This window comes from Myiozetetes cayanensis, unplaced genomic scaffold, assembly GCF_022539395.1.
Source record: "Myiozetetes cayanensis isolate MyiCay16 unplaced genomic scaffold, myiCay2020 scf29, whole genome shotgun sequence".
Taxonomy (NCBI): Eukaryota; Metazoa; Chordata; class Aves; order Passeriformes; family Tyrannidae; genus Myiozetetes; species Myiozetetes cayanensis.
Genome location: NW_026087510.1, coordinates 240,890 through 254,206, shown reverse-complemented (window position 1 = coordinate 254,206; position 13,317 = coordinate 240,890). Strand labels below are relative to the sequence as shown.

General features: G+C 57.2%; 1 protein-coding gene and 1 long non-coding RNA gene across 3 annotated transcripts in view; both read left to right on the top strand.

Moving 5' to 3' along the window:
* PPFIA4 (PTPRF interacting protein alpha 4) overlaps positions 1 to 13,317 on the top strand; it is a 62,238-nt gene that overhangs the window by 9,991 nt on the left and 38,930 nt on the right. The window lies entirely within an intron of this gene.
* Positions 4,638 to 13,317, top strand: part of LOC126644169 (uncharacterized) — a 99,009-nt gene continuing 90,329 nt past the window's right edge. Inside the window, exon 1 of the long non-coding RNA XR_007629866.1 lies at positions 4,638 to 5,413. This is a non-coding gene — a long non-coding RNA (uncharacterized LOC126644169). The remainder of the gene's footprint in view (positions 5,414 to 13,317) is intronic.

The following is a 13,317-nucleotide window of genomic DNA, read 5'->3' as shown; positions in this document are numbered from 1 at the left end:
GATCAAGTCTGGGCTTGAAAGAGTCCATCCTCTGTGCAGCCACAGCTCCCAGCTCCATGCCAACCTCAGCCTTGCTCTGGTAGATGACACGTGAGATTTGGCTCCTGATGCTCCCTGTTTCCCAGAAAAGTGACCGTTGTCGGGTCCAGAGTGACTCTGGTGCATCACACATTCGTGTGGAGGGCTTGGCACACACATGTCCACATCCCTGGGGGGCTGGGGGGAACAGGGGGTGTGCTGGGGGGCTCTGGAGGGGGTTTGAGGGGCTTTGTCTGCAAACACAGCTCGGGGGCGGCAGGGGAGGCGGTGGAGAGATGCCAGGAGGGGAGGCTGTGCAGGGAATCTGCTCCTGCCCGCAGGACTCGGGAGGTGCCGGAGAGAGGGATGGCTGGGGAGGGCCAGGAGCGCTGGGAGCGGATCGGGGGCTGTGTCAGCGCTGGGGGAGCGAGAGCAGCGTGACTTCAGCCCGGCCCCGGCTGGGATGGAGCTGCCTCTGCTCGGCGGTCCCGCAATGCTGCGTGACTGCCACAGCCCCGACATCCTCCCCCGGCAGCGCCGGGGCCGTGCGGGGCCAGCGCGGGCTGGGGATGCTCCAGCTCAGCTCCTCTGCGGGCCGGGGGGTCCCTGGGGGGCTCAGGGCTGTGCGTGTCCCCTCGCACTGCTCAAGTTGCTTTTCCACTCGCGATTCTGACCGCTGGATTCCCGGCTGTGCTGCTGGCGCTGAGGAAGCAAAGGTGGCAGCCGCATTCCCGTCCTCGGGCAGGCAGAGCAGGGACCCCGCGGCGCTGGAACAGCACCAGGGTGGCCCAGTTCTGAGAGAAGAGCAGGATGAGGCCTCTGGAAGGATGCTTCAAAAATGGGGAGGGGTTTGGGGGACTCGCTGGTCTGGCGGGGGGGGAGGGGTGGTGTCCTGGGGCTGCTGTCACCTGCAGTGCTGTCACCCTGCTGTCACCTGCAGTGCTGTCACCCTCCCTGCCAGCATGGCCTCTCAGCACCCCAAATTCCTCACAGGCACCCCTTCAGAAGTCAGCCCATCCCTGTGGTCACCGGTGTGCCTTTCAGGGGCGAGCAGAGCCATTCCCAGGTGCTTGCTCCCCCCATGCCTCTTGTTCCCCATCTGTTCAGCTTCCCCCGTCATATCCCTGTTCTCATCGGTCATTATTTCTCTCCAGGTGAAGGCTTTTTAATAACATCTGACATTTCAGCCATTTTCAAGTCATTTCCTTTCTTCTACTCCAATTTTCTTGCTCTTCTTCATAACTAGGAAGCCTCTCTTTGTCCTTGGCCAGAGGGGAGGTATCTGTTGTTGCCTCTTATCACATTCCAGGAAGTTTGATCGGGTTAATGAAAATCCTTCTCCCTTTCTCTCGTGTGTCACTTCCACTCCCATCTCCTTTAGCCTGGTTTCTTAAGGAAATTAAACCAAAGGGTTTGTTTCATCACGGCCTTTTCTCTCCCCCAGCTCTCTCTTGAGTGTGTTGGTCTTTTTGCAGATCTGATGGGGTTGAAATGCTTGAAGTGCTGGGGGGCCTGTGGTGGCTGGTGGAGGGGACAGAGCCAGGCAGTGCCCCACAGGGAACACAGTGCAGGGGTCAGGGGTGCAGTGGGTTGGGGCTCATCACCCAGAGAACAGGGCTGTGGATCCCTCTGGGAACATGAGGGGCACTGGGGCTGTGCCCCCCAGTCCAGTGAGCTGGGATAACAGGCCACATCACCAGGCTATTTTTGCTGCCAATCTGATTTTCTTGAGTCCAGGAGGGGATCCAGAGGAGGAGAGTCTCTCCAGCCCCAGAAATGTGGGGTTAGTCTGGGATTTAGGAGGCCTGGGCTGTGCTTTCAGCTGCAGACTCACGCGTGGCTGTGCTCGAGGGCTTTTCCTGCAGCAGCAGGAGCTGCAGCTGGTTTAAGCTGATCTGTTGGAGTGTGAACTGCAGTGACAGAGCAGCCAGAGGAGATTTTCCACTGCTACAGCAGGGAGAGGCGGTAGAGCTTTTCCAGTGGCTGCTGCAAATCTGATTCCCTGGAAGTGATGGGGGATTGTAGCTCTGCTGGAGCTCTTGGGGGTCCTGGGAGAAGTACAGTGTGGAGTCAGTGGTTCAAGTGCATCAGTGCAGAAGGACCCCAGAGCTTCTTGATGTGTCCTTGAAGCTCGTTGCTCTTTGCAGCAAGAGCTGGGGCACCTCAGGAGTGTGTCCCCTCCTGACTCAGCCTGGCCTGGGGACAGGGATTGTGCCTGGGGGGAAGGCTTTGCTGAATTCTTGCAGCGTGGAGATGCTCTGCCCGGGTCTGGCAGTGAGGAATCAACCAGTCTAGCCAGGGCCTTGGCCTTTGTGCAGGTGAGTTACTGCTCTTGGCCCCAGGTCATGTTGTAGAGCTGCACTCTGAGGTTTCCCCCTCACTGGGCCGTGTCCTTCACTTTGCATTTACCTCTGGTGTTTACTTTAGGCAGCCTGTTTTGCTGTTCTTATCCAGCCTCCATCCCCCAGGCCTGGAGCTTTGCTGAACCTCATTGTGGCCCCTGCCCAGTCCCACTGCTGGGAAAGGAGATTGGACTTGCCACACCTTGTTCCCTGCCTCTCCCACCTCCCCTGGGGTCCTCCCCAGCGTGGGGGCCTTGCTGGGTGACACCAGCCCTGCAGAGAGCACAAGGACATGCCTGGTCCAGCAATGAGCTCACCAGGTCCCCATGCGCTCCCTTATCCTGGGGGATCCCCAAACGTGGGATCCCCTTAGAGGGGATGCACAGAGGTGGCTCCATGTCCCAGCTCATCCTGCATCCCTGTCACCTTGCTTGGCCTCTCCACCTCCTCGTGTCCCTCTGGGTGCACAGGCACGAGGGGAAGACAAGGCCAGCCTTGATGCCACCATGGCCGTGCATGATGCTGATGTTTGGGGTGTGCTCTGGGGTGAGGTGTCTCAGCCAGCTGTGGGTCACAGCTAAATGGAGGAGAAGGGCTTGGCAGGGGCCCCTGCTCGTGTGGGGGCTTGAGGGGTTCCTCTTTCCAGGAAGGGTTTGGGTTTTCCCCCAACCTCTTCTGTGATGGTGGTGAGTTGGACTCTGTAACTGAGGTTACAGAGATCCCAGCTGAATAATCCACTGAGGAAGCTGCTAATTTGAAGACATGTCTGTAATAATTAAATCATTATCTGGAGGGAAGAGAGAGCAGATACCAAAATGGGGCTAATTAAAATCCAAACCCAGGATGACTTGGGCTCTGGGCCAGAGCACAGCATAGTCTGTTGGGGATGTCTTCATGTGTAATTGCTTTTCAGAACATCAGTCCCACCAGAAAACCCATCTGTTCCCCCTCCTGAGACCAGGACTGACCCAGAAACCCTTGTCCTGTCCCATGTTCCCCAGACCAGACACAGCTGGAAGATGGCAAAGGGCAGAGGAGATGGTGAATACCTGATTTGGTAGGGTGTTTGGTCCTTGGCCCTCAGGAACTAGATTCCACCAAATCTCTGGAAGATTTGGTTAGTCCTTGTCTTCTTTCAGCCTTCAATCTTGGCTGATGTTCTTGGGAAATCCCTTGACAGCGAGGAGCAGGGTGGGCTCGTACCCACGACTGCTCCGTGCATGGAAGGATTGGGACATACAGAGGTGCCACAGGGATGCAGTGCCTGGGAGGAGGGTGGCTTTTGGTGTAGGGAGAGATGAACCTTGTTCAGGTTCACTTCACATCTGGAGTGGGAGCGTCTTGTGCTGGATGTGAGCCCAGCCCTGGAGTTACCCCGAGCATGACAGGGAGGTGGAGGTGGCTTTGCTGAGCTGAAAGGTGGTGACCAGCAGCTGTGGTTGTGATGCTGGAGGGGTGAAAGTGTCTTTGGACAGCCCTTCATGCTGTGCCATGTCAATGGAAGATATACAGGGTGGGTGTTAACTGCTGGGAATGCTTTGCTCATCAAATGATTTGGCTCATCAAGCCCAGAGTCTTCAGCAGGACCAAACCCTTTGCAAAGGGCAAGGCACAAAAATGCCCCCTCCAGTTCCAGCACGTTGGATCCAGGGTGAATTCAATCCTGAGCACCTACACTGGGTGGATTCTGCATCAGGGCGGTGCTTCTGCTCTGCCTGCATGGGCTGAAGGTCCTGATGTGGGTGGTGAGAGGTGAATCCCAGCAGCAATCCCTGCTCAGACGAGCTGGCCTGGAATCGCTGTATTTGGGCAGGGAAGGGCTGGTATCTTTCCAAACCAGGCCCCTTCCAAAGCTGGTGAAGATCAATTGGTGCATTTACCCAAGGAGACAAGGGCAGGGAGCTCTGTCTATCAGGTGTTCACATCCTGAGCATCACTCAGCCAGTGCCCCCGGATTGGCACGACAGGTGAAGGTCAGCTCAGGTGGGTTGGTGCCTGCAGGCAGCATCTGAACTTGGGGAGGCAGGAGGAGAGGGCACAGCATGGGGGGCTGGGCAGGGAGCCACTTCTGCTTGGGTGAGCATCCCACCAAGCCCTGACACATGCTGGTTGTTCTCGCTGTGCTGCCCTGCAGGGGCTGCAGCAGCTCAGCCTGGCACTGCCCACGTGCTCTGGGATGAGCTGATCCATCCCCAGCCAGTGCTGGGTCCTGCTTGGGTCAACACTTGTGGGACAGTGGGGTGCCCAGGGTCCAAAACTGAGCTGTGAAGAAGCCAGAAATTTGAATCTGCCTACAGAAATGGTCACTGAACCCTCTGGGAAGTGTTGGCTCAGCTGCTGTGCTGGGCTGTGTGTGCAGAGGGACTCCCCTGCCTGTGTCCTTTCGCCTCATGAGCTTTAATGTGCTCTTGGCTTTTAACAGTGCACAACATCCACCTCAGGCAGGAGATGTTTTCCAGTGCATTGGGTCATCCCCTTCCCTCCATCCCCCCTCCAGGGATTTTAAGGTGTCCTGGCTGCCTTTGAGTGCCCACTGCTCAAAACAGTGGGACCAGGATGGAAACCACCACGCCTGTGTCCCTTTGTGCTGTATTTACCCACATTAAATCTATTTACCTGCTTTTAATTCCTTTAAAAGCCTGCTGAGCTGCAAACATGTGTCCCTCCTCTCCTGGTGATGTCTCACATGCATCAGCCAGATCCAGCTCTCACCTCCTCCCAGGGTGGTTTGGGGGATTGTCCCAGTGCTCAGCCATGGGGCCATTTGCTGCAGCTCAGGGTGCCCAGAGCAGCTGTGGCTGCTCCACCCCTGGAAGTGTCCAAGGGAAGGTTGGACGGGGCTTGGAGCAACCTGGGCTAGTGGAAGGTGTCCCTGCCCGTGGCAGGGGTGGCACTGGATGGGCTTTAAGGTCCCTTCCAAACCAAACCATTTTGGGATTCTGTGAACTCACTGTGGGCAGGAGCTCCCGAAAGTTCTCTGTGTGACCAGGGACAGCCCCCAGGGAATGGCTGGAGCTGTGTCAGGGCAGGCTCAGGGTGGATCTCAGCAAAAGGTTCTTCCCCCAGAGGGTGGTTGGGCACTGAACAGGCTCCCCAGGGCAGTGGGCACAGCCCCAAGGCTGCCAGAGCTCCAGGAGGGTTTGGATGATCCTCTGGGGCACAGGGTGGGACTCTTGGGGCTGGGCTGTGCAGGGCTGAGGGTTGGACTGGATGATCCCTGTGGCTCCCTTCCTACTCAGCATGTCCTGGGATTTTCTGTGATTCTGTGGAAGTGCTGGGGGTGGCCAGGGCTGTGTGTCAGGGAGCTTTGTGCTGAAGGGCATAACAGGGGTGGATGTGTTTTGGACACCCTTTGGGGGTGGTGGGTTCAAACATGGCACGGCTGGGCTCCTTTTTGGGTGAGCTGGGCATGGCCATGGCACCTGGTGGGAAGCAGGGTGGGGACGAGGGTAGGAGCTCCCAGGGCTCTGGGTGCCAGGCAGGGGCTGTGCCCAGGGTGATGACCAGCTCCCTGCAGTGCTGGGCTCCATGAGCTGACATTTGAAGAGGGAATGAGCTGGAAATTGAGCTGAACTAATGCCCAGCCCTGGTTTTGTGCTGGTCCATGCTCAGAGGAGAGCTCTGCTGACACAGAGCAGAGCTGCCAGCCCTCTGCAAACCACCAACCCCACGCTTGCTGGAGCAATTCTGTGTTAGTTCTCTTGGTTTGAAGCTCTCAGTGTTTTTTCAAGTCCCCCAAGCCAAGGGAGCAGTGCTGGGGCATTTCCCATTCCCTCTGCCCATCTCTCTCACCCACTGTGGTGCTGAGCATTCCTCGACAGGTGCTGGTGCAGAGGAGCAGGGAGGGCAGTGCTGGGCATGCACAGCTGGGGCTGTGGCTGCAGGATGGGTGCCAGGATCACCAACCAGGCATGCTGAGAGCTCCAGCTGGGATGGGAACCTCGTCCCTGGTGGCTCAGTCACAGTGGGGGAGGAGCTGGCTGGTGTCCATGGCTGCTCTGCCCTCCAGACCACCCAGTCCTGCTCCACCTTGGTGACCTTTCTGCCCCCTGAGCCATGGGGGTCATTACCTGGGGTAGAGGGCTGCCAGGTAGTGCAAAGAGAGGGGAAGGAGGGGCTGGTGGGGCTGGGTGAAGCCCTCAGAGCTCCCTGCTGGGTCTAACCCAGCTTTTTTATTCACAAAAAACTTGATTTATCCTTCCCGAGCTTCTCCAGTTCTTGGGATCTCTGGAGGGAACTGGACTTACATCCCTTTATATCTTCCTTGTGAGCTCCATCTAAGAGGAGGGAGCTCCAGATGGAGCTCTTTCCATGGCAGGCTATTTTTGAGGTGCTTTCTGTGGTTCCTCTGGTGCCTGGTAAGGCCTGAGCTCATTCCACCATTCTCCTAAAGAGGAACAACTCAGATCTTTCCTTGTCAGCTCAGCTCTCAAAGCACAGCATCTCCAGGACTGAAGGCTGGCACCACCTTCTCTGTGCCAGTGTTTGGGGCTGTGCAGGGGCAGAGCCTCCACCAAGAAGGGCTTTTGGCAAGAAGCAAGGCTTAAAATGCCAGGCAGCTGTAGGATGAGCCCTTCCTGCAGCTCCCCCTGGGGCTGCTCGGGCACTGAGGGACTGCGGGCAAGGTGTGCCCAGGGCAGGGTGTGCCCGAGGACGGGGTGTGCCCGGGGTCTGTCCCGGGGCAGGGTGTGCCCAGGGCGGGGTGTGCCCGGGCTCTGTCCCAGGCTGGTTTTGCACGTGAAAGGTGTGTGTTGAAGCCTTGAACTCGCTCGCTGTGGGTCACACAGAACAGAGCTGCAGTGTCCCTGCCTTGCCCCAGCCACCCTATAACGTCACTGTCCTCAGCTGTCCCTGCCGCCCTGTCCCTGTCACTTGTCATGGATGGCAGGGATGAGACGCAGGAGCTGACACTGGCACTGCCTCCGTGGGAACGGCAGCAGGGTAATTCCAGCCTGGACTGGGAGTGTCCCCATCTCCTCCTGCTCCTGAGACCAGTCCTGCTCTCTGTGCTCCTCTGCTGGGTTCATCCACCCCATCCCACCCCTTCCAGTCCATGACCCCGACTTGGAGGGAGGCTGTGGTTATCCCTGGCATGAGGATGCCTGGAAGGAAGAGCAGGTTTTGACGAGGCAGGGAATTAATCCCGTGATCCTTGTCCTACTTGGAGCTGAGTGGCCAAGGCTCGGAGCCCCTGTCCCCCCACATGTCCCAGTGGAGCTGCTTGGGGGGTGTCACGGGGGCTTTCCCTGTGGATGTTGCAGGGCTGTGCTGGGTCTGGGTCTGGCCTGGTTGTCCTGGGAGCAGAGAATCTCCCTGGGATCCCACTCCCCACCACAGCACATCTGCAGATGAGTGAAGGCTCTTCAGGAATCAGCTGCATCATCAGCAAAGGAATCAAGGAATTTTCTGAAGTTTGTTAGTGCAGGGAAGGGAGAGCAGAAGGGATGAACACAAGGGGGAAATCCCCCTCTCTTGAGTTACCAAAACTGTCTAAGATACCTCTGGTTGGGGTCACCCAATGCCCAAGCCATGATGTCACCACTCTTCTTGAACTGGAAGGACTAAAACCTGTGTTTTGGGAGAGTGGAGGAAAGGGATGTCCCGGTGGATCCGAGGAGCCCTGCATGGGGAGCAGGTGGGATGGGGACCATAAAGGAGGTTGGGACACAGATCTCAGTGCTGTAGTGGTTGGTGGTGACTTGATGAGCTCTGGAGGCCTCCTCTTGGTGGTGGTTTTGCTCCAGGACCGTTGCTGTGCCCTTTCAAGTTGTGTTGGCTGTGAAACCCCCCTGAGTGTGATCCTGAGCCTGCCATGGTCCAACCTGGAGCCAGCAGCACAGAAGCTCTGAATACCCTCTGACACTTCCCAAATTTCACACTGAAAGCCCAGTCTGCCTCTTCTCTGACTCCAAATCACCTCTCTGGGCTTTTCTTCATCACCACTCATAATCTGGAGTCTGGTGAAGGATGGTTGGCCAGGGCTGAGAGCAGACTGGTCTGGTGGGAGGTGTCCCTGCCCATGGCAGGGGATGGAATGGGATGAGCTTTAAGGTCCCTTCCAACCCAAACCATTCTGGTGACAAAATGTTGACAACCGGCCAGAGAGGGGCAGGGAGCAGGATTTCACTCTGGCCCCAGGGGGAGCTCACTGAGCCACTTTCCCTTTCCACCCTTCATGGGGTTGGTGGCCAGATTTTATCCTGGGGAAGGGGTAGATGTGCAGCAGCTGTGTGGGAGTGATTATTGCTGCTCACTGTGATAGGCTCACTGCATGGAGGGCTGTGCTTGGGCTGTGGAAGAGTTGCCAGTGGGGTGGGTGATGTGGCAGAAACTCTGGATCTGGGGCAGCCAAGGCATGGAAGCTGCTCGGGGTGAGGTGCACAGGGTGTTTGCACTGGGTAGCTTTACAATCAGCAGCCTCCCATGTCCCCTGGGCTGGGAACAAGCTGTGTGTGGGTACCAGGGTTTGGAAGGGGGGGTGGTTAAGAGGCACCTCTACACCATTTCCCAGGGCTTGGGGGCACCCATGGCACAGATTTTCCCTCCCCCTTCGAGCTGGTGACTCTTCCCCCATCACTGAATAAATTAGCACCAGCAAGTGCTCCCAGTGTGTGACTAAAGCAGGGCAGGGGCTGCTTTGGCAGCGAGGAGGAGGCCCCGGCTCAGGGCCTGACAGGCTCCCAGATGAGATAACTCCTCATCACAGATGAGATAACTCCTCATCACAAGTGTCACGGGGGTTGGGGGGGGGATGATGGGGGGATGTGCCCGTGGCAAAACCTCAAGTGAAATCATGGAAAATCCCCAGCCACCCCTCGGAGTCTTGGCAGTGACTGAAGTTGTGCCCTGCTTGTGAAGAAACTGAGGCACAAAGCCTCCCTGTCCCAGAGGGGAGGGGGGTTTGCAGCGGTGCCACGTCTGTGACCAGCACAGCATTTTCTCCCTGTGGTTGGAGCCTGTGCCTTGTTCCCTCTCAGAAGGGTCTGCCTCCACCCTCGGCTGGAAAACAGCCCCTTTCCTGGGTTTCCAGAGCTCACCTTCCTTAGCAGATTCATCCAGGGGCTGGTTCACCTCTGTGCACTGCTCCTGGAAGAGAAGATTGGGACGGCCTTTCCCTCTGCTGCTTGTTCAAAATAACCTCGAAAGAAGCAGAATTTGGAGACTCTCAGTGTGAGGAAGAACTGCTTTCCATGGAGGGAAAGCAGAGCCCTGGAACAACTGCCCAGGGAGGGCGTGGAGTCTCCCTCTCTGGAGATGAGTTCCTGTGTCACCTGCTCCAGGTGACCCTGCCTGAGCAGGGGGTTTGGACTGAGGGATCTCCAGAGGTCTCTTCCAAGGCCAACCACCCTGCAATTCTGGGATTCTGTGGCTTTGGCCTAACAGAGCAAAGAATGTGGGGTTTGGTTGCAAAGTTCTGGGGAAAAAAGGCTGACTGAGCCCCATGCACAGGCAGGGCCGGGGAGCAGAGCAGCTCTTGGCAGAGGAGATGGTTGTAATCAGCTCTTTTGTGTTGGGTTGGTGGCCCTTAATCCCCCTCCTTGTCCCCGTGGGTGGGTCTGGGTGCAGAGCACATCCTGGCAGAGGGGTGTGAGCTCAGTGTGTGCATCAGGTGCATCCATGTCCTCCCTGCAGGGAGTCTGGCTCCCGGCACCCAGGGCTTTCCCACCCTCTCCCGTGGAATGAGTCAGGATTCCTCCAGCACTGCCACAGTCCCATCCTTGCAGTGGTGCTGCCGGTGGGGCTGTGGTGGATTTGGGGGATTTGGTTTGTGTTTCCAGTGGTTTGGGGGAACCCCTTGTGCTGGCTGGGGCAGGTGTCCCACAGGGTGAAATCCAGCTCGTGATGGTGGCAGTGTTCCATGTTCCCATGGCCATATTCCATACTCCTGTGCTCCCACGTGAGCTCCAGGATCCTCACGGGTTTAGCAGCACCTTCAGACCCCTCCTCCCTCCTCTCAGCCATGTTTTTGGCCATTGCAACCCTGGAGCTGAAGCCTGAAGGTGAGCCTGGGCTCGCTGAATCTCTTGGCCAGGCTTTGGGATCCCACTTGTCAGAGGGATCATCCGTTTGGAGCCCTTCCAAGGCTCGTTCCCGTCTGTCATCTCAGCCCAGAGTGCACAGGAAGGAGGTTTGTGTGTTGGTGGGGCTTTACCCCGACAGCTCCTCCCGCCAATGAACTCACACCCCTCCCTGGGGTCAGGGGAGGACACGTGGCCCGTTTTGGAAACAGGGAAACTGAGGCAGGACCCACAACACGACCCTACAACACCCTTCAAGGGTGACACAGTCCTGGAAATTGTCCCATGGGACTGTTTTGAGGTGCCAGCCCCTGTAGGGGTGTCCCCACCCCCCTCACTGAGCACCCCGGGCAGGAGGAGCCGGCAGAGATTTCGGCTCCTCGTCTGCCGAGCGTTTTGTTGCAGAACAATTGTGTTCCTGCACAATGGCGAGGAGCAGGTGGCTGTCTGAAAATACCCTCTGGAAGTGGTGTGTAATGCCTCCCCTCCCACTGGGAAGTATAAATATCAGTGGAATACTAACGCTTACTTCTCCCTGCAAAGAAACAGCCAGATCTGGACATTTTTCCTCACGGATTCTCCTCTGGTTTAGCAGCTTGGAGGGAGCAAGGGCTGAGATGGGAACTGCTTTTTGGGTTTGGAGCAAACCTATGGGGCAGAAGGGTGTCCTCTGAGGGAAGAAATGGGGAGTAGCTGCCTTCTATTCCTTGCAGTGTCCTCTGTCCCCGTGCTTTAGGGGCACCCCCTGCTTCCCAACGCCTCTGGGAACGGTCCAAACCCTGCAGGGGCTGCCCAAATATCCTGTTTTGCCATAGTGGCATCTCCAGCAAGGGACAAGTTTATCCCTTGGGACCAAAGAACACGTTGCTGCAGGTGTGGGGACCCCCCAGGAGATTTCCCAGACCTGGATGGGAGAGGAGGAACTGCTGCACCTTTTCCTGGGTCTTGACCACATCCCCAGCACGGATCCCTCAGCAAATCCCTCTCACCCTGTAGTGTGGGAATCTCATCCTTTGCTGCTGAAAACTGGCACCTTATTTCTTGCCAGAATGCCTCATTTCCCTTATTATCCCTGGGTGTCCTGGCCACGGGCTGCCCTGGCACCAGCCAGGTGCCATCTGTGCGGTTCCTGCCGGTGGGGAATGTGGAAGCACCGTCACCAGATGGGCCCCGTGGAATATTGGATCTTCCTTGTCCTTCTCAGGGCACTGGAGGTCCCTAGAGGCCACAGTGTACCCCCAGGGACAGGTGTGGGGACTTGGGAGAAAAGCTGTATCTGCACACTGGTTTTCTTGTTGAGAAGCGGCTTCTTTCCCTCAGCGGATCTCCCGGATGGAGGAGTCAGGAGGCTTCACCTTGCTCAGGGCCAGGCTTGTGGGACTGTGAGAAACCTGTGCAGTGTATGGGTAGGTGTCTGTGCCGGAGCAAGGGACAGAGGGAGGAGAGGAAGGATGGAGAGGGGCCTGTGGGGCTGCAGAGGGTGATCCGAGGAGCTCCTGGCACACGTGGAGTGTCTCCAGTGCAGACATTTGGACACTGTGGCATGAGCAGCTCCTCTCCTGAGGTCTCAGCAGTGCAGAAATGCCTTGGGAGGTGAAATCCCAGCCCATGATCCACATGAGCCTGTGGCAAAAGCATCTCCAAGACTTGCTGTGGGGGAACATTTCCATTTCTCCATCCTACACTTAAACCAGCCATTTCCACTGTCGAGCCAGGGCAGTTCAGCATCCTCTTTGTCTCGTGTGCAGCTTTTGATTATCTCATCTCCCACCAGGGGTGAACTGGGGAATGGGCTTTGTGGGTTGGTGGAGGAGTGGAGGATGTTCCTGCTGTGCCATCCACAAGCCCTGGAACTGCTTGGTGGGTCTGGACTGACCTTTCCCGGGGCAGACTGGGGGGATCAGTATCTCGACATGGTGCTCCAAAGTGGTGTCTGGCTTCAGTGACAGGGGAAGGAGTTATGCTGGGACATGGCTCTGTCTGCAGGAACAGGGATTGGGATGAGCTTGCTGGGGAAATCAGGATATGACACTTTTGCAGCCTGTCTCTCTGATCACTTCTAACAGCGCCTCAGGGAAGAGGTGCAGAAAGAAGTCCTGCAAGGAACAACCAACAGCAGAAGGGCATCACCTTCCTTCTCCCTCCTGGATCTGGATGGGAAGGGGTCAGTGTGGATGCTGGACCCCATCTTTGGCTGGTTTAGTGAAGGGGAATCTGGGAGCAAGGGATGCTGGTGTGGGCTCTGCCACCCTGCCTGTGCTGCTCTTCCAAGAGCAGGTTGGGCAGTGGATGAGGATTTTCCAGGAGTGGAAAAGATCAAAGTGACGTTTCTGGGGGCTGATCAATCTTTCTGCCTCCAAGGTGTGCCTTAAACCCTCTTTGCCAGCTGCTTGCTGGGGTGATGATCCTGCTGACAGAGCCAGAGGGTTCTTTCTTTCTCCTGTCAGGGCTGAGCTGAGGGTGAAGCTGTTCCGAGGGAAAACACTGTCTCTGTCCTCCTCGGGGGTGGGTGAATGCTGGGTGTGCTTCTCGCCCTCGTTGGAAAGGGAAAGCCAGGGTGCTCCCTGCATCCCACGGGCAGCCTGGCTCCCAGCAGATTGTGCCGAGCAAACCATCAGCTCGAGGGCAAAGAACCCTCCCCTGTGCTCTCCCCCACCCTCCCTGGGAGCCTCTCTGAGTGGGCAGTGTGGGACCGCTGCTTTCCATCCCCAAATCGTGGGGGAAAGCATCATTTTCGGGGTAGAGGGGGGAGGGCTAGTGAAGCAAGCGCATTTTCACTGGCAAGAAAGCTGCTCTCAGCAAGTCTGTGCCTGGCAGCCCCTCGGGACTAAAAATACCCGGCGAAGGGCTCGAGCTGCGCAGTGTCTGTTTTCTCAGCTCACCAGCTGTCTCCTCGCATCCTCACGCCTCTACCCCATGATTATCCCATCACTTAAGGC